Source organism: Muscardinus avellanarius, assembly GCF_963383645.1.
Source record: "Muscardinus avellanarius genome assembly, chromosome: 12".
Classification (NCBI taxonomy): Eukaryota; Metazoa; Chordata; class Mammalia; order Rodentia; family Gliridae; genus Muscardinus; species Muscardinus avellanarius.
Window position 1 is genome coordinate 92,084,058 of NC_137798.1, and position 23,406 is coordinate 92,107,463.

At 43.3% G+C, this 23,406-nt stretch overlaps 1 protein-coding gene across 1 annotated transcript in view; it reads right to left on the reverse strand.

Moving 5' to 3' along the window:
- The window catches only part of KCNK10 (potassium two pore domain channel subfamily K member 10), a gene marked incomplete at both ends in the record, with an annotated part of 143,870 nt that overhangs the window by 105,864 nt on the left and 14,600 nt on the right, over positions 1-23,406 (reverse strand). The window lies entirely within an intron of this gene.

A 23,406-nucleotide genomic window follows, 5' to 3' on the forward strand; every position in this document is an offset into this window, starting at 1 on the left:
GCGACCCTTACCTTTAAAAGCCAACTTCAACTCTATGCCAAGTTTCTTTGGGCATGAGCTAGAATGGTCTTTGCATCAAAAAAAAAAAGTTCTCATTTCTTTTTATCACAAGTGAAGAAGAATTGCTATATGTACCTATCAAACTTTGCTATTTTCCACAACAGCTGATTTTATGGATTTGTGTTTGTCATGGCCCTTCAAAGTTTGTAGTAGATGGTAAATGCAGAGTTTGTCAAAAGACTTCAGCTACTGACTCAGATCTCAAGCCTGAAGTCAGAATAATGACACAGATGGTCAGAATAACTCCAGACCGAATCTTCGAACTAACAATCTTCAATAGCTATGTGGAATTTAAGTGGAAATTCAATTCAACATAATTCAACCTTTAGGTGGAAATTTAAGACACTGATATAAAATTCCACTTAAAAGAAAGGAACCAGGGGTGGTGGCCCATGCCTGTAGTTCCAGTACTTGAGAGGCTGAGATAGGAGCATCACAGCATCGAAGTCAGCTCCAACAACTTAGTGAGACCCTGTTTCAAAATAAAAATAAAAAGGGTGGGGTTATAACTTGGAGATAGAATGTCCCTGGATTCAATCTCTAGTACAAAAGAAAATAGAAGAAGTAGGTTTTTCTCTCATATGTGGAAGCTAGAGAGAAAAAAAAAATAAGGGGAATCTCATTAAAATAAAAGGAAGACCAATAAAGTAGAAGAAGAGGACCACGGGAATAAGAAAATGGGGAGAGGGGGTATGAGGAGTGGAATCAATCAAATTATGCATGTATGAATAAGTAACAATGAATCCCATTGTTTTGTGTAATCATTATGTACCAATAAAAATGATTTTAAAAGTGCCTAGCACAATACCTGACATATGGTAAACAATAAGTGTTGACATGACTATTACTAACGTCATTGTCATCATATATTTATTGTAGCATAAGCATTGTGTCTTATCCATTTTGTGTGCTCAGCACAAAGCAGAAGGTCTGGCACTCTGTCAGGACTTAAAGTCAATTTTTACGCAAAAATTAGAATGGTAGGTAGAATACTGCTACCCCAAAGATGCCTTTATTCTAATCCCTGGAACCTATAAAAATGTTACCTGACATGGTAAAGGGGCTTTGCAGACGTGATCAACTTAAGGACCTTGCACCCTGCAACCAAAGAGAAGACAGAAGAGCCAGAGGTGAGAAGGGGATGTGAGTTCCCAAAGAAAGGTCTGGAATCCCGGAGTGTGTGCAGCTTTCAGAAACTAGGAAACACAAGAGAAGATTCTCCCTTAAAGCCTCCAGAAGGTGCATAGCCCTGCAAATAGCTTAATTTTAGACTCACATCAACCATTTAGGAAATGTGACCTGTAAAACCATAGGAACATAAATTCGTGTTGGTTTTAATCCATCCAATTAGAAGTAACCCAATTCAGCAGCAATAGGAACCTAATACAACCAATAGTGTTCTGGGTGACTCCTCAGTGCCGGGCACGGTGTGTTTCACATGAATGCTCTCATTATACCTGAACAGTCCAAGGCCCAGTACCCCAATCTAACAGACGGAGAAACTGAAGCCCAAAGTTAGATAATTTGCCCACTGTCCCAGAACTTGGAATAGATGACACGGGAGTGACCTTCTAATCACACTACTGTGTGCAAAGATGAAAACCTGTACATAAAAGCCTGCCTAAAGACTACCAGTCAATTTTTCTACAAGGCACAAAGCCCCAAGATAATATGGCCAACGAGAAAATATTTCTTCCATTGGGTACACAATCATCACAAGGTGCAGGGTCTTCAACTTGATCATTTCTGCAAAACCCTTTGCTATGGAAGGTAACATTTTCATAGGTTCCAGGGATTAGAGCCAGAGGCAGAATATCAGAATATATATTTATTTATATGTATGTATGTATATATATATATATATATATATATATATATATATATATATATATATATATATATATTTTAACGCAGCTACCCAGCAAGTCTGCGCAGAACCAGGGCATTCACCAGCAGCCTCTCCATCCATGCCAGGAGGCAGAGAAGCAGGTATTCACCTGGCAGAGCTGTGCACCGTGAAGAAGACCCCCATGGTGGCCCAACTGGTGGTCCTCTGCAGCAGACATGGGCCACACTGGGATTCCTTGCATCCCATACAATGTACAAAAACTATCATTTCCACCATAAAATTCTGAACAAGTCAACCACTGCAGAACTGTAACTAGTGGGAAAGTCTGCATGATGGATGGCTCTCCCAAGCACAGAGGTTTCCAGATTGCATAAAGGAGCCAGCCTTGGGCAGCCTGCCTCATGCTGCCCACTGAACCCCACATAGAGCCATGTTCACCCGCTTTATACACTGGACTTCCCTGAAGTTTTCACTTGAAGAGTTTCTATGTCACAATGCAATGTTAGTAGGGCTTTTCCAGTTAGCTCTGAGTTCATACTGAGGCCCTGATACTGAAGACCAAGTTGTTATCTATGCAGAACTTGCTTTGAGGATGTCGAAGTGGTTCAGAAGCTGCCTCCAACCCTCATAAGAGAGTTCACTGGAGAAAAGGCACTTCTTAAAGGAAAGAACAGCTGTTAGGGCTTGAATATAGAATGTCCCTCAGAATAGCTTGTGCAAAAAATTTTTGTTAATGCACAAAATTTGCCAGGCACGGTGGTGCACACCTGTAATTCCAACTCTTAGGGGACAGAGACAAGACGATTGTAGGTTCAAGGTCAGTCTCAGCAACTTAGCGAGACTCTGTTTCAAAATAAAATAAAAGGGCTGGGGGTGTAGCTTGGAGGTAGAATGCTCCTGGGTTCAATCCCTAGTACTCCCTCCAAAAAAATATATATATATAAATTGTTCAGAGGTGGAACAAATGAATTGGGGCTCTAATCTCATTGGTGAATAAATCTACTGAAGGATTAATAATTTAAATGAATTTACTGGGTGGTAATTTAGGCAGGGGGGGCAGAGCTGGAGGAAGTCAGTACTGATGGTATAGTCTTAGAGACTATATCTGTGTTCTCTCTCTCTCTCTCTCTCTCTCTCTCTCTCTCTCTCTCTCTCTCTCTCTGTTTCAGCTGCTATGACAAGCTGCTGTCCTCTTCCATGCACCATGCCACCATAATGTATGTCTTGGAGTTGGCCAACTCTGGACTGTACCTCTAAAACCATAAGCCAGATAAACTTTTGCCCCCTTATATTGTTTGTGTCCAGTATTTTGGTCACATCAACAGAAAAGTGGGCTAGCACGACAGCATTAGAGAGTACAGTGACAAAGAGGCAGCAGGAGACCTGCCCAGAGAGCTCAGGTGGTTGGTGCAAGGGGACCAGCACCTGGGATGCCGGCTAGCTGCTTGCTGAGCTTCTTAGGCTATAGGTCTGCCTTGTGCTACTCTGGAAAGGAGCATTAGAGACAGGTCAGAACTCAGAGCTGCTACATGAACCGCAGAAGTCCAGAACACACTGTGCATGGCACCCTCTGGGAGTGTCCAAGGAGACAATCTGGGAAAACTAGGCATGGGCTCTCAGAGTTTGGCCAGAAGCCACAGGTTGAGGACAGAGGGCAGCAAAGGAATGGCCTGCTCTACCTGAGCTGGGCAGCACAAAGATGCTCGAAGTTTTTCATGGGCAAAGCAGGCATGGGAATGGGGTGGGCAGGTAGCCAGAGCCAAAGCCTTCAGAAAAGGCCTTCCCCAAGGAATCCATCCACTGGAGCAAACACAGCTAAGGTAGAGTACAGGCAAAGCTGGAGGGGTGGAAGAGTGATAAGGGACCCCCAGAGATCATCCATGCCTGCAGCAGGAAACGTTGGGAAACTTCAGTGAGAACTGAATGCTAGTGAGACAGAGGGTGCTCTGTGGCAGCAGAGGACACCGTCATTTCTGCTGCCTCGTCACACCTCTCCCTGCCACCTAACTGAAGGAACAAGGAGCAACAAAGCTGGAAGGACAGACGTCTGAACAAAGGCAGAAGAGGAGCTGGCCTGGCGTCCGCCGTTCACTCCCGCCCAGAGGCATCTCTGATCCGACCTGGCCCGCTGGAGACTAGAGCTTTGAATGGGATGGGACATTGACGTTTGGGTTTAATATGGAACTGAACTTCTGAGTATCTCTGAACATTTAAAGGTAAAGTTTTGGTTTCTATCTTCTTTACTTTTATTTTAAAGGTGCCTGGAGACTCTGTGAAATATCTCTGGAAGATCATTCATGGTTGGTCTGACAAAGCAAGTGTGAAGGCAGCAGTCAAAGATAAATAAAGCCAGCTCTGGCTCCACTCTCAACAAGGCTAGTTTTATGGATTTAAAAAATAAATTTAGGGCCAGGCATGGTGGCACATGCTTGTAATTCCAGCATTTGGGAGGCTGAGACAAGAGGATCACAGTTCAAGGACAGCCTCAGCTGCTTAGTGAGGCCCTTGCAACTCAGTGAGACCCTGTTTCAAATTAAAGAATAAAATCTGGGCATGGTGGCAAAGGCTTAGAATCCCAGCATTTGGGAGGCTGAGACAAGAGGATGGGGGTTCACGGACAGCCTCTGCTTAGTGAGGACCTTTGCAACTCAGTGAGACCTTGTTTCAAAATAAAGACTAAAAATAGGGCTGGGGGTGTGGTCCAGAGGTAGAATGCCCCTGGATTCCATCCCCAGTACCACAAAAAATAAAATAAAATAAAGTAAAATAAATTTTTAAAATTACTGCAATTGCCCCTTTCTTTTTAGATTCCATGAATATACATTCTCAGTCCTACCCTGTATAATTCTAGAGTCCTAGCTCCAACCCTTAACTGACATTTCTACTCAGATATCTGATAACTTCTCAAATCCCACAGAACTGGAATACCACAGTTGATTTTAAAATAATAAAATAGCCGGGAGTGGCGGTGGACGCTTGTAATCCCCGTGCTTGGGAGGCTGAGACAGGAGGATCGCACAGCTTCGAAGCCAGCCTCAGCCACTCAGTGAGGCTTTCAGCAACTTAGTGAGACCCTGTTTCCAAATAAAAAATATTTTTTAAAAAAGGTCTGGGAGCATAGCCCGGAGGTAGAAAGCCTCTGGGTTCCACCCCCAGTACCACCAAAAATAAATTAATTAATTAATTAAGTAAGTAACATAAAATTAAAATTTTTCTGATTCACCTATCTCAAAAAAATGCTATCACCTCCTCCCATGTTGGTCCATTTATAAACCTAGGAGGATTTTTTTTAATCTGTTTTGGGGTTTTTCTTCTTGTTTTATTTTTTTGGTGGTCCTGGGACTTGAACACAGGAGCATTCTACCTCCAAGCTCCCCGTACCCTCAGTACTTTTTATTTTTTATTTTGAAACAGGGTCTTGCTATGTTGCTGAGGCCAGCTCCCAACCTGTGATACTCTGTTTCAGCTTCCCAAATACTGGGATTACAGGCATGCCAGAGCCTTCCCAGCCTAGGAGTCATTTTTAATTCTTTTCCTCACTACCTCTGACCTGTATTCCATCAGCAAAGCCTACGGATCCCATCTCCAGAATATAAATCAAATCTGTCCACCTCTCTCCCTCTCAGCTGCCACACTCCTTATCCAAACCACCCTGATTCTTTGCCTAGAGTTCAGCAGCTGCCTGACTAGTATCCCTGCTTCTGTTCCCATGGGCCCTCTCTCCCCCCATCTTGACTTGACAACTGTATTCTGATTTTATTCTGGAAAACCACTACAGCCCAACTCTCAGCCCCTAGGCTGGGCTTCACTCTGAGGCTCCCCAGGGTGGAGTCCAGGACCCAGCCTGAGCCAGTGAGCAAGTTCCACCATCCCTCACCACGTCCATGACTAGTTAAAGATATCTGGCCCTACACAGGCCAGTTACGACCAAAGAAGATTCCACAGCAAGACATTCATTTTAGCCTTAGAGAGCTGAGTTTGTCTCCTACAGGATGTCAATTTAAAGGAAGGATGTTCTGCAGTCACTGGCAGCCACCTTAGAAACTCTAGGAAGAAATGGGGGCCTAAGAAGGTAGCAATATGAAGACAACCAGAGAAATGAAGAACCCCTGGCCCTGGGCCTCAGATAGAGTTCTGCCCGGGTTGTTCAGCTGTGCAAGAGATACATGGGCTGATCTGGGGTGTGTGTGTCTCTGCCTGGGAGACTCAGATCTCAATCAACGGAAGCATGCAGATGTCCTCAATAGGGTCACATGGTGAGATTCCACAAGAGATTCTGACCAGCCTTCAGAACACTGATTCCAGCAGCAAAGTATTGCCTTGAGGATTAATTCCTGATAAACACAAGGGATAGAAATATAAAAAAAAAAGATTACAACACACAGGCGCGCACACACACACACACACACACACACACACACACACACACACACCTGTTCAAAATGCTCTAATCAATGAGGCCAGGAAAAAAAAATCTGTCAACCATATTACAATTTAAAAGCAAAATGGGGGTGAAGTTTTTCCCCCTCTCCTATGCCAGAAAATGTCATCCAATATTCTGAAAGCTAAGGCGACTAAATAAATATATGTATAGCATGTTCTGCAATTCCATTACATAATAGCATTTATTCCCTTCTCCAATTTTTTTTAGTATTTTTTACTTTTTTTTATTGGTGCATTATAGTCTCACATCATAATGTAGATCATGTTGACGATGGCAGACATCCACACGGTCTAATATTGTTAATACAAAGCAGTTGTGTAGAAAACAAAGGTGTTTTTACCAAAAAAAAGCGGGTAAGCCGGGCGCGGTGGCGCACGCTAGTCATCCCCGCGCTTGGGAGGCAGGGACAGGAGGATCGCACAGGTTCGCAGTCAGCCTCACTGGCTTAAGAGACCCTGTTTCCAAATAAATAAAAAAAGGTCTGGGAGTGTAGCCCGGAGGGAGAAGGGCTTCTAGGAACCCCAGTACCACAAAAAAAGCAGGTATGTGCATTTATTCCTTCTTAGGAACAATATCTAAAAAAAAAAAAAAACTGCCCTCTGCCCTCCCCCAAAAAAGAAAAAGAGTCAACCAGACACAGTAGGAGATAAATATATGTATGTATGTTTGTATGTATGTATGTGTATATATATATATATATATCATAACAGATGCCACCCCAAAGATGCCACTAGAATACCCCCAAGGGATACAGAATCATAAAAATCATAGTGATACTAGTTTTTTTATTTTAATCAATTTTTTATTTTAATCATTCCCTAAAGGTTTGAACTGAGGTTTGTGTACTAACAGTTTCTCGTTCTGTTATCTGTACTCTTGTCTAGATAGATATGCTAAGAATGGACTACTCTCCCAGATTTTTACTCTCTTTTGAAGACCAAGCTAACCAGCAACCACTTGGTATAGCTCAGGGCCCAGCCAGCTATCTCTTTCCTCACCTAAATAGACACACAACTTCTAGGACACTGGCAGCCTTCTCTCAGGTATACCCACCTTCTCCCCTTAGAATATGTTTCAGTGCAGTCACCTATGACTTTTATGTAAATTTCTCACAGAGAATAAAAGCTGGAAATTTTTCTTATATTTTGTAAAATTCTTTTTTTTTATGGTACTGAGGATTGAACCCAGGGGCATTCTACCGCTGAGCTACACCCTCAGCCCTATTTTTTATTCTTTATTTTGAAACAGGATCTCACTGAGTTGCAAAGGCCTCGCTAAGTAGCTGAGGTTGGCCACGAACACAGATCCTCCTGTCTCACCCTCCCAAGTACTAGGATTACAAGTGTGCACTACCACACCTGCCTATATTTTGTAAACTTCTAACTGGCTCATCATTAGCTTGCAGCAAATAACCTAGTGATTTTAAATAATGAACCAAAACATTTTAATTTTCCTTCAGTTCCGCAAAGGGATCAAATCCAAAGGGAATCCATGACAGGTGCACATCTTAAATATTAGAAACCTAATTACAATTGTTCATCAGCTCCCAGCTATGAACTTGCTCACCACTGTAGCAAGCTCCTCTAGGGATAGTGGGCTTTATTAAAAATAACCCATCGCTGAGTTCTAGAATTTTGGCTACAACAGCACTTCTGCCCTTTGGGGGTCTGATTCGAGTACAGTAACGAATCGCTGAACCACAGAACTTCACTCATCAGGCAAGCAGCTCTGCCCTGGACCCTTTGAGCATCTGTTCCTCCCAGTTTGGTCCAGTCCCTGCCCCTGACCAACAACACACAGAAAAGTTGACCAAGACATCTGTGGAATCTTGCTGGGTAGCCATATTCTTAGATTCCAAGGCTCTTCTATATAACTCTTCACAATCTAACCCTGTGTGGCTTCTGAGATGTAAAGCCAATGCACATTCCGATTTGGGGATACCTTGCAGCACATTGGAAGTGAAGTAGACTTTGATGACCCATAGACCAAAATTTGAATCCTGGTTCTATCACTTCCTAACTGTGTGATGTTAAGCAAGGCACTCACCCACTCTGAGCCTCAGTCCATGCATGGAACAAGAATAAGAACAGTGCTCACAAATGCCTAGCTGGCTGTCAAATGTATGTCTGACAAATGGTCAATGGCAGGACCAATGATAATGGTAGGACCAATGGATGGAGCTGCCATCATTTAGCCCTCTTGTCCACTTTCACAGCATTAGGTACACAAACTGGTCCTAATCTTTTTGGGGTGAGTCCCCATCTTGCAAACCACAGCCCACACTGCTTTGTCTCATTCCTCCTGCTCTGTTCTGATGTCTGGTAGAGTCATCCCAAGATGAATCTGTGGAGCATCCAGAAGAGAAGATGCAGAAACACAAGGCATTGGAGAATTGTTCTCCATCCTGTAGTCACTGCCTACACAGCTCGCATCTGCTGACTCTTTATCCACCTCTGATTCTTCTCCCCTAGACAACCAGGCAACTGAGTCCTGGGTTCATCTCAATGCTGAAAACTAGAGGCTTAATATTAGTACTGAAATCCAAATTAGTCCTAACACAATGCCAATTTACTATTGTGCAAATATCTCCTAGCAAATCTAAAATGTCATAAATTACAAAATGTATCATTCTTCTATGTGTCTCTCAATTATTAAAGTTATCAAATAAATTAGGAGATAATTAGTAGTAAGGCACATTCTGATTTTAGAAGTGTTAAATAACTACAAATTCATTTTATAATTAATGTCGAATAATAGAATATTTCTCTTGAGGCATAAAAAGCATGAAATATAGCTCTGATTCATGTTTTTCAGAGTCTGGCACAGGGCCTGACTGCCAGTAAATATTCAATAAATACACATATACACAAATAAATGAGTTTCATAATGGCCATATTACTATGGGGTTTTATCATATAAAAAGAAAAATGTAATGCAATAAGAAAGTCATGCTAAAAATTTAAAATCTAAAAAGTTAAATACTCATTATCTCTCTAACCTTCCATTTAATTTTTACTTAATAAAAATAAACTTTGCTCCAAACAATATGCTGCTACTAGAGCTGGAGACCTAGATCCAGTAATAGATTTTAAAAATATAGTGTCTACTTAATAGCCAGTTTCAAAGTAGATGCTATTTTTAACTTTGCCATTTCTGAGATCATTAAATGTAAGGTGTTTAATCAGAAACATCCAGTAGGATCCTCAGGGCATTTTGGGGTTCCCATTCACTAGGAGACAGTGTTGGCCTCTTTGATAACTGAAAATATAGACCCATTTGAAAGTAGCTTCTCCTTTCTTTTGTACCACTAAATTGGCTGTCGACTTCCAGCCATTCCCTGGAACTGAACCAATACCTGCTCAGTGAGGGGGAAGAAGGCCAGTGAGTCATGGTCTTAAAAGAAGTTCCCACTAGAAGAATCCAGCCTCCGCTTCCTACCCAGAGCAGATCCCAAGAGTTGCTTTGCCCTATTCGTTGCAGTTAAAATTGGTGCATTTCATCCCAGATACTACAGAGGTAGGCATTATATAAGACAGATAAAGAACAAGAGCTCCAGAAACACAGACTAGATGACAGTGGGGTGGATTTTGGAGACTCAGACATTTAGGATGTTCCCTGGGGAAACTTCCAGTGGGTTACCCTTCTCTCTGCTCTGCAGACTCCACTCTGATTAAGCCTGCGTCTGCTTTTTGCTTATCCACAGTCACATCAGAGTCTTTTTGTGTGAAGGAAGGACTGTATCCGACACAGCCACTGACTCCTAGTTCCTTTTCAGAGAACAAAGGATCAAAATAGATTAATTTCTCTGGGCGTGGTGGCACATGCTAGTAATCCCAGAATTTGGGAGGCTGAGAAAGAAGGATCATGGTTCGCAGACAACCTCAGCTACTTAGTGAGGCCCTTTGCAACTCAATGAGACCCCGTATCAAAATACGGAATAAAAATTAAGGCTGGAGGTTGTCACTCAGAGGTAGAATGTCCCTTGGCCCCATCCTAGTACTGCAAAAAAAAAAAAAATGAATGAATGAGTTTTGTCACATATGGGCAAAAAAGATAGGGCGGTGAAAGAGGAAATGTCTACTTTAGGGATAAAGTAACTCACATAGCTTTCCACTGAATGCACTGGGCCAGTCTCCCAGGACACATTATCCTTGTACAATTCAAGAGCCAATAGTGTCCATTTCCAGTGCCTCTCGGACAAGAAAAGCCACGTAGAAATTATAAAGCTATTTAATCCTTGAGTGTACTTAAGGATGAAATGAAAGGAATTAGCTGCATCATGGGCTGCCTCTGTCCCTTCACAGCAAAGAGTACTTATCCATCAGGTACTGGAAACACAGTCATTATCTTCCTCCCCCTACCACACAATCAGTGCTCCTCCTTATTCCATACCTCACCAATGACATTGCTTTCCTCCCTGTAATTAAAGAGAAATGATGGATTATACCATGCTGAAGGCCAGCTGGTCCACAGCCCTCAGCACCGCACATTTAGACCGTTCTCCACTTACCCAGTGGCCCCTCTTGCCCAGATCGGTGTCACAGTGACCATTCTCGACCTTGTTATTTCTCACCAGATCAATGCATTTCTTCCTAAGAGTCTCTGGCTTGCAGTTACCCCTCCCTCTGATTCAGATTACAAACACCCACCTTGTTTCTGTAAGTGCAACTTGTAACAAGGCTCCTGGCTGCAATAGAGATAAACCCATGACCAACCTAGTATCTCAAGTGCCCACAGGAAGCCAGCATTCCTGCCCACCTACATCTTCCCACCAAACTGGAGACTTGCTCTTTCTTACCCAGGTGCCTCAGTTTCCCTGTTTGGTGACCCTCCCTCTGCTGGATCCCCCCCCATCGTGGCCTTTTGCTTTATTTCTTTCTTCAAAGTGCATCTCAACTGCAGGATGTTATGCTAAGCGAGGTCGGCCAGTCACAACAAATGAAGGGTCTTATGTTTTCTCATATATGTGGAAGCTAGGGAGAAATCAAATATACAAAATGAACTTCAGATAAAGCAGGAGAAAGCCTGGTGGAGTGGTGGAAGAGGGCCTCGGGGAGGGAGGCAGGTAAAGAGAGGGAGACTTGATGAAGGAGACACTTCAGCTGACACCATGTACGTATATAAAATGGTTAAAGCCAATCCCGGTATCATGTATGGGGATGGGGAGGGAGTGGGATGGGAGCTGGAATGGAGGAGAAGCTCAACAAGTTCTGTGTGCATGTATGCTGCCTCCATCACTCCGAACCTCAGTATAATGTGTGATTACAATGCACCACTTAATTTTTTTTAAGTCCATCTGAAATGTCACATCTTCTAGGCAGCTTTCCTGGGTCCCAAGCTGGCTATGAACTCTTCCTCCTGAAATCCCTAAGCATACATCCATTGCATCTCTCCTGTGGTACTTAACCCACTCCGCCTCCCACATCATCCTTTGGCTTCTGGTTTATCTACTCCCTAAAGCATAGTAATCTCTTTCATATTCCCCAAAGCACCGTATAGCACCTGGCAAATACTTGCCGAAGCAAACTGAATTTGAAAGGAGCTTATTCAGCCCTGGTTCCAAACTGGAAGCTCATTCAGCTGCTCAGCTGACAAGGCTGCGGTTGGGTGGCATATTCAAAAGCTGCTCCACGCTACTGGGATTGGGCTCATCTAGCCCACGCCTCACCTTCTTATGTGAGATGTGCCTTTCTCTACCTGCTTTGTTTCAAAGCCATTACAAGTAAAGACTCCATCTAATTCCCATTTTCATTTTTCCAGCAGAGGTGTTTGAATATACTAAGTACTTAATAAATGTAAAATGAGCTATTTGATTTCATCATGTCACAACTAGAGAATTATAACAGCACCTAGGGTGTTCCCAACAGTATAGCACGTGAACTGTTGGTGGTACGCGGGTAAGTTTAGGTGACATGCAGATGAACATTTCTGCAACCACTATGAGTTTAACACACAGTAGGCAAAACAGGATAAGCATAGGATACCTGGGATTATATAGGTACTATTACTTAGGGTACGATTACATTTAGTTAAGTTTTTCCTAAATGGGAGGATAACTTTTTTTTTTTTTGTAGTATTTATTGGGTATGGAATCCAGGGCCGTTCTACCTCTGAGATACACCCTCAGCTCTTTTTTTTTTTTTTTATTCTTTATTTGGAAGCAGGACCTCACTGAGTTGCAAGAAGCCTCACTAACTAGCTGAGGCAGTCCATGAATCACAATCGGGAGGATAAGGTTTTAAAAGTATTCAATATGGTAGATATCATTGCTTATGGCAAAACCAAATTGATTTAAGTTTTTAAAATTGCAATCACTCCTTAGGAAAGAGTGGTATGGTGATAGTTAAATAGGGCCCCCAAACAATTAAAAAGTGGAGGTAGCATAAGAAAGACTAAAGTTTAAGAAACCCTAATAGTATTTCTACTTTTAATCTGGCTTTGCTCCCAAATGTGCACACTGCAAGATTTAGCTCTCACAGACATTCCTTCATGTCATATCAGACCTCAGAAATCCCAAATAACTCTCACAGCAACCAGCCTATTCTTACTGCCTCTGCTGACAGTTCTCATCTCCCTATTCCTCTTTTCCAACTCCCCTCTGACTTCTTCCCCACAAGTCTCATCCTTTCTGTCCCTTGGGCAAATTTTGAAAATGTGTACCTTTTTACCTGTGCTTAAACCATCCTTCCCCATTTCTTCACCAAACCATGACCATGTCTTCCCCTGAGTAATGTAGTTTAAAACCATTAGCGTCATCCACTTCTTATCCAGGCCCATGGGTCCTCCAATGGTCAACCCAGTAGAAAACCAAAATCCCTCTTATAGCACATGTTGTCAGTGGCACCAGTGTTTTTTTCTTGTGACTTTGCAACTTACCCACATGCGTGTTCCATCACCCCCATTAGACTATGAGCTCAGTAAGAGCAAAAACCATGTTGTTGATGTTAGGTAAGGTCTCAAGCAGGCTACAAGAGTGCTGAGCGTACTACCACAAACACCAAACATGTCTCACAATGGAACAAAACAGACATCAAGGTGGCCAGAAAACATCTAGACTGTCAAACATTGGATCTGGATTAGGCTGCACCCATCCCAAGCCTCACCCAAGCAGGGTTTTAGCTACACTCATCACATAATAGAATCCAGCTCATTATTAGAGTCAATCTTCCGGGTGTTTTAATAATAAAATCACTCAATGGGAACTCATCCCCAATACCTTTGCAAAACTCAACTATGCCTTCAAATGAATAGATGGAATCCAAAATTCAGAAAATTTTGCCTGAAAATTATTTTTATCATATTTTAATATAAATAAGAAATCACCTATCTTACATTTCACCTTCTCAATCATTTAAAGGTTATTTCAGACATCATCTGAGCCAACATAGGCCAGTGGCTATACACATGAACTTTTGATCCACTCAGACCTAAGTTGGTCTCTCAATTATACCATTTACCAGCTCCAAGATCTTGGGAAAATTCATTTACTCACTTATAAAATGTTAATTGGAAACTACTTTCTATCAGACAGCGTGACTGGCCTCCCCAGGTCTCAATGAACACCATAAAGTGGGAATGGTAACAACAATGGTGACAATAAAGACATTGGCAGGATTTAAATAAGATAACATATGTGAAACATCTGGCACTATTCCAGGTCCACAGTAACTCCAGAGTGCTGTTGCTGTCGTTATCCCCATCCTCATCATCATTATCATGATCATCATGGTCCTCGTTACCATTACCATTATCTTCAGTCTTTGTAAGAGCATTTTACACTACTAATTAAGTTCTTCTCAAAACTCTCCTTCCTTGACTTCCTGGTGATATCATTTTAGTGTTTTTAGTTTATTGATTATTTTAGTCTTGTATATTAACAAAGAGCAATGTTTCGAGAAGTTGTAAGCATAAGGTGGAGAATCATGACAGTGTGCTACAACGGAAGGTATCTGGCAGGTGGGAATGGGTGGTTAGAATATGCTTCTCTGAGGACAAGACATTGAGGCTAATATTTCAGAGGTAAGGAGGATTCAATAATATAAAGATTGGGCAGAAGAGAATTCAAGGAGGGGAAAAAACAGATCAGCAAAGGTCCTCCAATAAGGAAGAGCTTTGTCTGTTCCAAAAATAGAAGTCCAGAGACAGCTGGTTGAAATGCCTCTGGACAAAGACCAGAGAGGAGGTAAGCGACAGCCATCACTCAAGGCTTTGCAGACCCGTGGATCCTCAGATGGTCAACCAAGTAAAGAATCAGAACACTGGTCCTATAGCTGAAGGGGCTACAGAATTCTGCTTTGCAGTAGGCAATTGCCCTGAATCCCATGAGAGGAAATATCAAAGAGGTAGCTGGAAATATCAAAGAGGTAGCTCAGAAATGGTGGCTCTTCTCCTGCCACTGGGTATTAAATCCAGAGACGAGTTACCTCTGAGCTTCTGAGCTGTACCCCCAGCCCTTTTTATTTCTTCTTATTTTGAGACGGAGTCTCACTAAGTTGCTGAGGTCAGCCTTGAACTTTGATCCTTCTGTCTCAGCCCCCCAAATACTGGTATTATAGGCATGGGCCACCATGCCCAAGGAAGTCCTGGTATTTCTGTTGCACAGAAGGGCCCCTGAGATCACCAGAGACATCCCGTAGAAGAAGAGCAGATGATCCTCTGGTCTAACATGAGAGCATTCACCCTTGTAGAGAGATGGAATAGCAGGAAACTAAGCTGTAGTCAGGAAGCTGGCAGAAAACGCAGAGGAAAAAACATCACAAAGCAAGTGACAGAATGAAGTACTTTAAGAAGGCAAAGGGGGTCGGCTGTCAAAACTGCCACAAGGGGTCAAGGGAGAGGTGGCAAACACCTCCTGTTACTTTCACTCTCTCTGCCTCCTTACGGGACCCGGTTTTACTGAAATGTTGACTCGGTGGCAACATTTCAAAGAAGGTGGACCCCACTCACAGACGGACTCAGGGGATGAGTCGAATTTGGTCCAGGACACCATGGATAATACCTTTCTCTTTTGCTAGTGATTGGTGTAGGGGTTGACATGTAAGAAGTATGTGTGCAACTTCCATGGGGAGGGAAAAATAAAAGAAAGTCCTCCATGATTAAAACAAACAAACATAAAGGAGAAGGCCACTTTGCCCCTTTTCATGATGCCCATGTAATGGAAGCCCTTATAGCACCAGCTGGGTGGCTACAGTGAGGGGAGGAAGGAAGACAGGACAGGAAGCTGAGCAACTATGGGTCCCGGATGGCATTATCTAAAAGCAGAGCCAGCCCTGGAGCGGCCTTGATCTATGAGAACACAACTTTCTTAGCCGCCGGTGTCTGTATTGTGGAAACCACTTTTAGCAAGACATTCTACAACATACAGCAAAAAAAGCATCCTAATTGATATTTAAGACAAAAGACCAGAAATTGATGCAGGATCTACCAGTGACCTCAATAAGAGAAGACAATGACCTCAGGTTGCTCTCTCCAGCAATTTTGCTGTAAAACGAGAAAAAGGAATTAGGTATTGGCTGGAGAGGTTGTGGAATCAAGGGGGATGGTGGGTAAACTATTTTATATGCTGGTGAGAATGTTCAAGTAAAGATGGATAAATTGTGCATGGTGGTGCACACCTATAATTTCAGTACTGGGGGACAGAACTAAGACAAGAGGATTGTTGGTTGGGGCAGCCTCAGAAACTGGGGGTATAGTCAGAGATATAATGCCCCAGGATTCAATCTCCAGTACTAAGAAAAAATACGAGGACTGACCATTGATTCAGAAGACAAGATGCCCCAAAGAGCAAAGGAGTCCCCATGATAAGTAGAGGGGTTAGCCTTAGGAGAAGATACACTTCATCCTTAAAGGAATAAATTAGACCAGAGGATACAGATGCAGGTAGGCTGGCAGATTTGACCACAGGAAATGAGGTTGTCTGACCAATGGCCTCTTTTTCTCAATCACACATGGGTACTCAAAATGTAAAATGTTTTTCAAGACCTATCTAGTACTTCCCTCCAAGTCACCCTTCCTTACCCATACTCTCAGTTCCCTTCTTCACACTCCCATGAAACTGTTTCTCTCTTCTGGACTATGTATTCCATCTTCTATGGAAGTAGGAGTTCTCTGGACCACTAGAAGAAATACTCATTAAGGATAGGGACCATCTCATTAGCATCTCAGTATCTATCACAGAGCCTGGCCCACACATTTATAAATAAAAGAGTTAAAATAGTCTTACCCTGGTAAGAAAAAAAGAAAGACATTTGACCCTCATTGTTTATAAATCTATTTGTACAAATTCTGCTAATAAATAAAATTTATTTACAACCTAAAACTCAGTATTTGTGGTGTTTTGTGGTCACTCGCAGGTATGGGAAAGGAAAAAATAAAATAAAATAAAACCTTGAGTCCCCTGATACAACACGTCTCCAGCTGAGGTTGAACAAGGCCACGTCTGACTTCTCATTTCAACTCTTAGACTGTAAACAAGTGTCCTTTTTGTGATGTATTTAACACTCAGTTTTTCTCATGTTTGTGTTTTTTGTTGGTGATTTCACTGTTGGAGATGGCCCCTAAGCCTAGTGCTAAAATGGTGCTTAGTGTTCCTACATGCAAGAAGATGTGAGGTACCTTTCAGAGAAAATGCATGTGTTGGATAAGCTTTATTCAAGTATGAGTTACTGGGCTGTTGCCATAAGTTTAACGTTCAACATTATCACACCACAAATGATAACTTCAAGCCAAAACACGCAGAAAACAAGGTTATGTTGTGACCACTGGATGAGAAGGCTATCACCAGAGGTTTTCAGGAGCCTTGCCCAGTGTTCCCCCTAGAAACAATGGTTTGCATTTGTTTATTCAGTGTTTCCAGTGACTTTGTAGAACATAATAATTATCATAAATAATGAGAATCAACTGCACTATATTTTGCCCTCTCTCTGCAAAGAGGAATCATGGAAACAAACTGATTTAATGGTGCTGGGAAGAGCCTCATCCAGCCTTAACCTCTCTTTTCATGCTTTATGGATACCAATCAGCGCCGGGATTTGTACCAAAGATGTCTCGGGGAGACAGCTGCTGGCTAGCTATAGATCATATCCCCTGAGGGCCAGTGAGTCTGCGTGAGAAGTCAAGCATCTTGGGTCTGTGTGCTCTCTCCCATCGTCAAGGCTCACTGGCCGGGGCATATGGCAGGGAAGAAGGGAAGGATAAAGTTTTGCCATATGTCTTAGTTAAGATTCACCCAGAAGCTGATCCTGCAATAAAAATTCAAACACGAGTAATTTGCTTGAAAACTGAAGAAAGCACCAGTAGGGATTGGAGAAGAAAACTGGGAATGGGAAGGCAGCCAAGAAATCCCATCAAAGGTGCAGGATCAAGCTGGCTAGTACTAGAGGCAAACGGGATTTTTCCTACTGGCAAGACTAAGACCCAGTGCAAAACATATTCCTAGGTTATCCTCCCAAGGCTGACCAAACTTGGGTGTTTCTTTCTCTCTCTCTCTCTCTCTCTCTCTCTCTCTCTCTCTCTCTCTCTCTCTCTCTCTCTCTCTCTGCCCCACCATCAGCCATTGTTTGAGAGCTGTTCTGGGGGTACATTAGCTCCCCTGCACTTTGCTTTCCAGGAGAGCAGCAAAGTAGGGTCCATCAAGAAAAAGGTAAAAATTGGCCAGGCGTGGTGGCGCACACTTGTAATCCCAGCATTTGGGAGGCTGAAACAGGAGGGTCGCAGTTCATGGCCAGCCTCAGCTACTTAGTGAGGCTCTTTGCAATTCAGTGAGACCCTGTTTCAAAAACAGAATAAAAAATAGGGCTGGGGATGTATTTCAGAGGTCGAATGCCCCTGGATTTCATCCCCAGTACCGCAAAAAAAAAAAAGAAAGAAAGAAAGAAAAAGGTAAAAATTGCAAAAATTGGCAGTCAGGAGCTGGTAACATGTGGAGGGTCCCGCTGACTTGCTGAGAATCTTGATAAGATGCTGACCTCAACCTGCCATCCAAGGCAGACCTGGACACAAATCCCAGCCTGAGTCGAGTTGGGTGACCATGACCAAGAGCACACACAATCTCAGCTTTATTTTCTTCATTTACAAAGTGGGGCTAATACTGCTGTCTCAAACAACTGTCCATTTCTTCATTCGAAATAGATATGGATATAACATATAACAACAAGTGCCAACCTTTATTCTTTTTTCTTTTTTCTTTTTTCTTTTTTGCAGTACTGGGAATGGAACCCAGGGACATTCTGCCTTCAAGCAACACCCTCAGCCTTATTTTTTTATTCTTTTTTTTTTTTTTTTTTTTTTGGTGGTGGTACTGGGGTTCCTGGAAGCCCTTCTACCTCCGGGCTACACTCCCAGACCTATTTTATACTTTTTTATTTTTGGAAACAGGGTCTCTGAAGCCAGCATGGCTGGCTTCAAACCGGCGTGATCCTCCTATCTCCACCTCCCAAGCGTGGGGATTACAAGCGTGCGCCACCACGCCCGGTTATTCTTTATTTTAAAACAGGGTCTCACTGAGTTGCAAAGGGCCTCACTAAGTAGCTGAGGCTGGCCTTGAACCATGATCCTCCTGTCTCAGCCTCCCAAATGCTGGGATTACAAGTGTGCACCACCACCACCCCCGGCCAGGCATCAACCTTTAAAACATTACAATAAGTAAAAGAAGGGAATCACAGAAAGTCACAGGTTGTATCACTCCATTTATACAAAATGTCCAAAATAGGCAAATCCATAGTGACAGAAAGTAGATTTGTGGTTTCCTGGGACTGGTAGAGACTAAGAGGAAATGGGGAGTGATGGCTAACGGATATGGGGTTTCTTTCTGGAGTCACTCATATTTCCTAAAATCAGATAGTGATGATGGTTGCACAACCCTATGAATATACTTAAAACCACCGAGTAGTACCTTTGAGATAGTTGTAAATTTTATGGTATGTAGATTATATTTTTAAAAGCTAATTGGTGCGTGTTTGTGTACTAGGAATTGAACCCAGAGACATCCTGCCTCCAAGCTACACCCCCAGCCCTATTGAAGTTTTAATTTTGAGACAGGGTCTCACTAAATTACTGAGGGTCTCACTACATTGCTGAGATCCTCCTCAAACCTTTCCTCCTCCTGTTTCAGCCTCCCAAGTACTGGGATTACAGGCATGCACCACCATGCCTGACTTCTTGTTGTTTTGTTGTGTTATTTGTTTTGGTTTTTTTTTTTTTAATGATATGGGGCCCTCACGACAGTCAGTTTCTTTGGAAGCATGAGCAGATCTATACGTTGGCATGCAGATATTAACTGGAAAACCAAGCAAAGTGATTCAGGCTGCTATGAAGAGTAAATTATAACTCTTTTTTTCTTCCCAGGCAGCTGGGAAGATGCTGGACATTCAGACTGAGCACAACTACCAAAAACAGCTGACAATCATCTTTCAAAACAAGGAGAGGGTCTTGCTAGGAAAAATTGACACACAGAAGCCAAGACATTGGCCAAGACACCCAAAGAGGCCACTGAGGGTACCTACATTGACAAGAAATGCCCTTCCCTGGGCAACATCTCCACTTTAGGGCAGGTCTTGTCGGCATGGTGACCAAGAGGAAGATGCTGAGAACCATGGTCATCTACTGGGTCTACATCTCCATTACATCAACAAGCACAGTCACTGAGAAGTGCCACAGGAACATGCCCATGCACCAGTCCCCTGCTTCAGGGACCTCGAGGTCAGCAATATCCTCATAGTTGGGAGAGCGCTGACCCCCGAACAAGATGGCGGCTTCAACTTGCTCAGGTGTCCAGGCCACTGGTACCCAGATGCAATTCCAGAGATTTTAAGACTGGATGCTGCCCACTTCCCAAAGCAAAGTAAAGTTTTCCATCTCACAAAAAAGGAGAAATTACATCTTATGCGTTATGGACTGAGTACTTTGATGCAAAGAAGACCCTCAGGTGCTGAAAGTTGCATCATGGTCCCCATTTATTAGGTGCCTCCCATGTCCAGGCACTGTGCTGTGCTCTTGGTGTGCACGGTCTCATTAGGTCTCACAACACCTCAGTGGTAGGTATTGCTACCATTCCTGGGTCTTGGGTGGAGGCCCTTAGAGAGGTAGGCTGCATCAAAGCTAGCTACCACAAGATCAGCAGCTTGGAAGAGTTGGGGCCACACCTGCACACCTCCTTACCTCACAGCTCACCTCCTCTGGCTGACAATCATCTTTGAATTTAAATGAATGGGAGAAAACAGCCATTCATTTATTCAGTGGCCACTGCCACCAACAGCAACACCACCAGAGAGGGTTCACTCAATCACTGGGACCAACTTCAAATACAGCCGAAGGCTGTGGGAGCTGCCGCAGGGTGGCTCCTATAGGTCTCGTCCAGGCGCTCATCTGACAGCCCTGGGGGTATGAGGATAACAAACTCCAAGGAAGACACTCACTTGGGACCCTTGTTCTCAGTGGACACACCCAACCCAGGATCCTTGATTCTCAGGCAGCTGCACCTCACTCTGCCCCAGCAGCCAAGATGCACCCAAGAGACCACCAGGCACATTCTGAACAGAAGCCCCAATTTCCCCCTATTCAGAAGACATATAAATTTAGACACTTTGGAAATCATGTGTAACAGTAAGTTCCCGTCTTCTGGAGTATGTGCTCACACACACGTGTGTGTATAAGTATCTCACGCTGCAAGTCTTTGGAGATTAATTTACATACACCAACATGGGGAAGACTCAGACTCTCCTCTCCATGCACAAGCCACAGAGTCCTAATTAACAAAGGTTCTTAACAAAATGTAAATACAAACTAGGCAGCTCTGAAGCTGTCTTTGCAATCACTGAATTTTCTAATAGAATGTTGCTGCCTTCAGCAGGATCAACACTCATTTCGTACTGAATTGTCAATCCAAACATTTTTTCGCAGAGCGATATAGCACCAAAATGCCTTTATTTTCATACATCTTACAATATTTTTGAACTCCTTTACTTGTCAAATGTGTGTCTGAAATAGATCTATAACATGCAGAAGGAAAGAGATTTATAAAATGCAAACGCAGCACCTGGGTGCAGCGGTGCACTCCTATACTACCAGGACCTGGGAGGCTAACCCAGGAGAATCCCTGACCCACACCACTCCTTCCCATAGCTCTCGGGATGTCCACAGTCTATTACCAGCTGTTATTTTCTGCTTTTATTCATCTGCTTTTTTTTTTTTTTGCAAACACTTACCGAAGACCCATATAAAATGGGGGGTTGGAAGTAGGGCATAGTGAACATATTTAAAATCCCAGTACCTGAGAGGCTGAGACAGGAGGATCACAGTTTCCTCAACTTAATGATACTCTCAGCAACCTAGCAAGATTATGTTTCAAAACAAAAAAAAATAATGAAGGATGAGGGCATAGCTTGGAGGTAGAATGCTTTTGAGTTCAATCCCCAGTACCAGAAGCAAATAAGAAGAAACCCCACAAAACAAAAAACAGGATTGGGAACTTGACACAGAAAGATGAAGGAGATCTAAAGCTCAGAAAAGTCATAGACCAGCCACTGAGACAGGCACCTAACCACATAGTTATAATGTGCCATGATAAACACGTTGATAGAGATAAGGATCAAGATTTTATCTCCAGAAGGTGTCTTGTCAAAGTGTGATACAGCTCCTCAGGGCCACCTACTACCTTCCAAACACCCCACAGCTAACTGTTTGCATAAGAGGGCTGGGCCAAGAGGGAATGGAACCAGCGTCCAGGTATATGGATGGACGGTGTAAGGTAAGAAAGGAAAAAGTGGGACTGCTGTTTAACAGGTGTTAGGAGGCATCCTGTGGGGAGGAGGGGAGAGCCCTGGAAGGCAGGAGGGAGCGCACTGGAGGCAGACTTCCACCAGTGCAAATGTCCAGGACTAGCCGGGTTCACATTAACCTCACTTCTGTAGTTGGGAGGGATGCAAGATCTCCAAGCCCACCACAGTTCCTCAGAGGACACACTGGAGTCTAGATTGGTCAAATGTTTTACCGGCAACGTGGACGAAGTCTATCTTTGAACCCCATGTATCACCTCTGTTATCCCAAGGTGCCTCTGTGGTAATGGTAACAGGTGCTGGGCATGATCTTTGCTTCCTCTTCCTTTGAGAAAAAGAATGTTTAATGAGCTCTCCATTCTACTAGAGCCTGGAGTAGACTGGCTCTGAGATTTCAAACTAAATTCTCCAGAAGGCTATGGAAAGTGCAGATGTGCGTGTGTATTCAGCCGCTGGGAAAAGAGCTCCATCTGTTTATTCCGTTTATTCAGTGGATATTTATTAAGTGCCTTCTTTATGCCAGGCACTGTTCCAAGACATGGCACAGTGGTGAACAAGACAAAGTCCCCACCCCCATGAAATCCCCATAAAGTCAGAGTTTAGCTGCTATGTATAGGCACTCAGCTCAGCGTCTTCTGCATTTTTTTTTTCTTTTTTAGTACTGGGGATTGAACCCAGGGGCATTCTACTTCCAATCTATACCTCCTCCAACCCTTTTTAGATTTTATTTTGAAACAGGGTCTTGCCGGAGTTGCTGAGACTAGCCTCAAACTTGCGATCCTCCTGGGCTGCTCAAATTCCACCCCCTGCAGCTGCAGGCTCTTCTGGTCTTAGAACTGAGGCTGAATGCAATGATTATCATGGGCTGCCTAGCAGGCATTCCTGCTCCCAGAAAGCTGTGTTCTCACTCCGCCTCTCATTAATTCAGGCTCTGGGCAGGCCTCCTGAGCTGAGGCCAGAAGGACAGGACTAGCAGGGGTCCCATTATAGTCCGAGGAGAAATGCCTCAGCGTTACAATACCTCCAGACACACCAAGAGCAAAGTGACAGCCGGCTCGGAGAGGGAGGGGACGCTGGCAATTTTTATTAGCCCCATTGTGCTCAACCGCTAGCAACAAGCTTCTCAGAGGCGTTTGAAGAGAATGTGGACGGAGCCCACGGTTTGGGTTTATTGATGTAGTCACTCCAGATATGTAAATGATCACAGAATCAAGGGCTGGGTGGCCAAGCCCAAGAAAGGATTATTTTAATTAGCAAAACTTGAAAAGTGATAACCATAG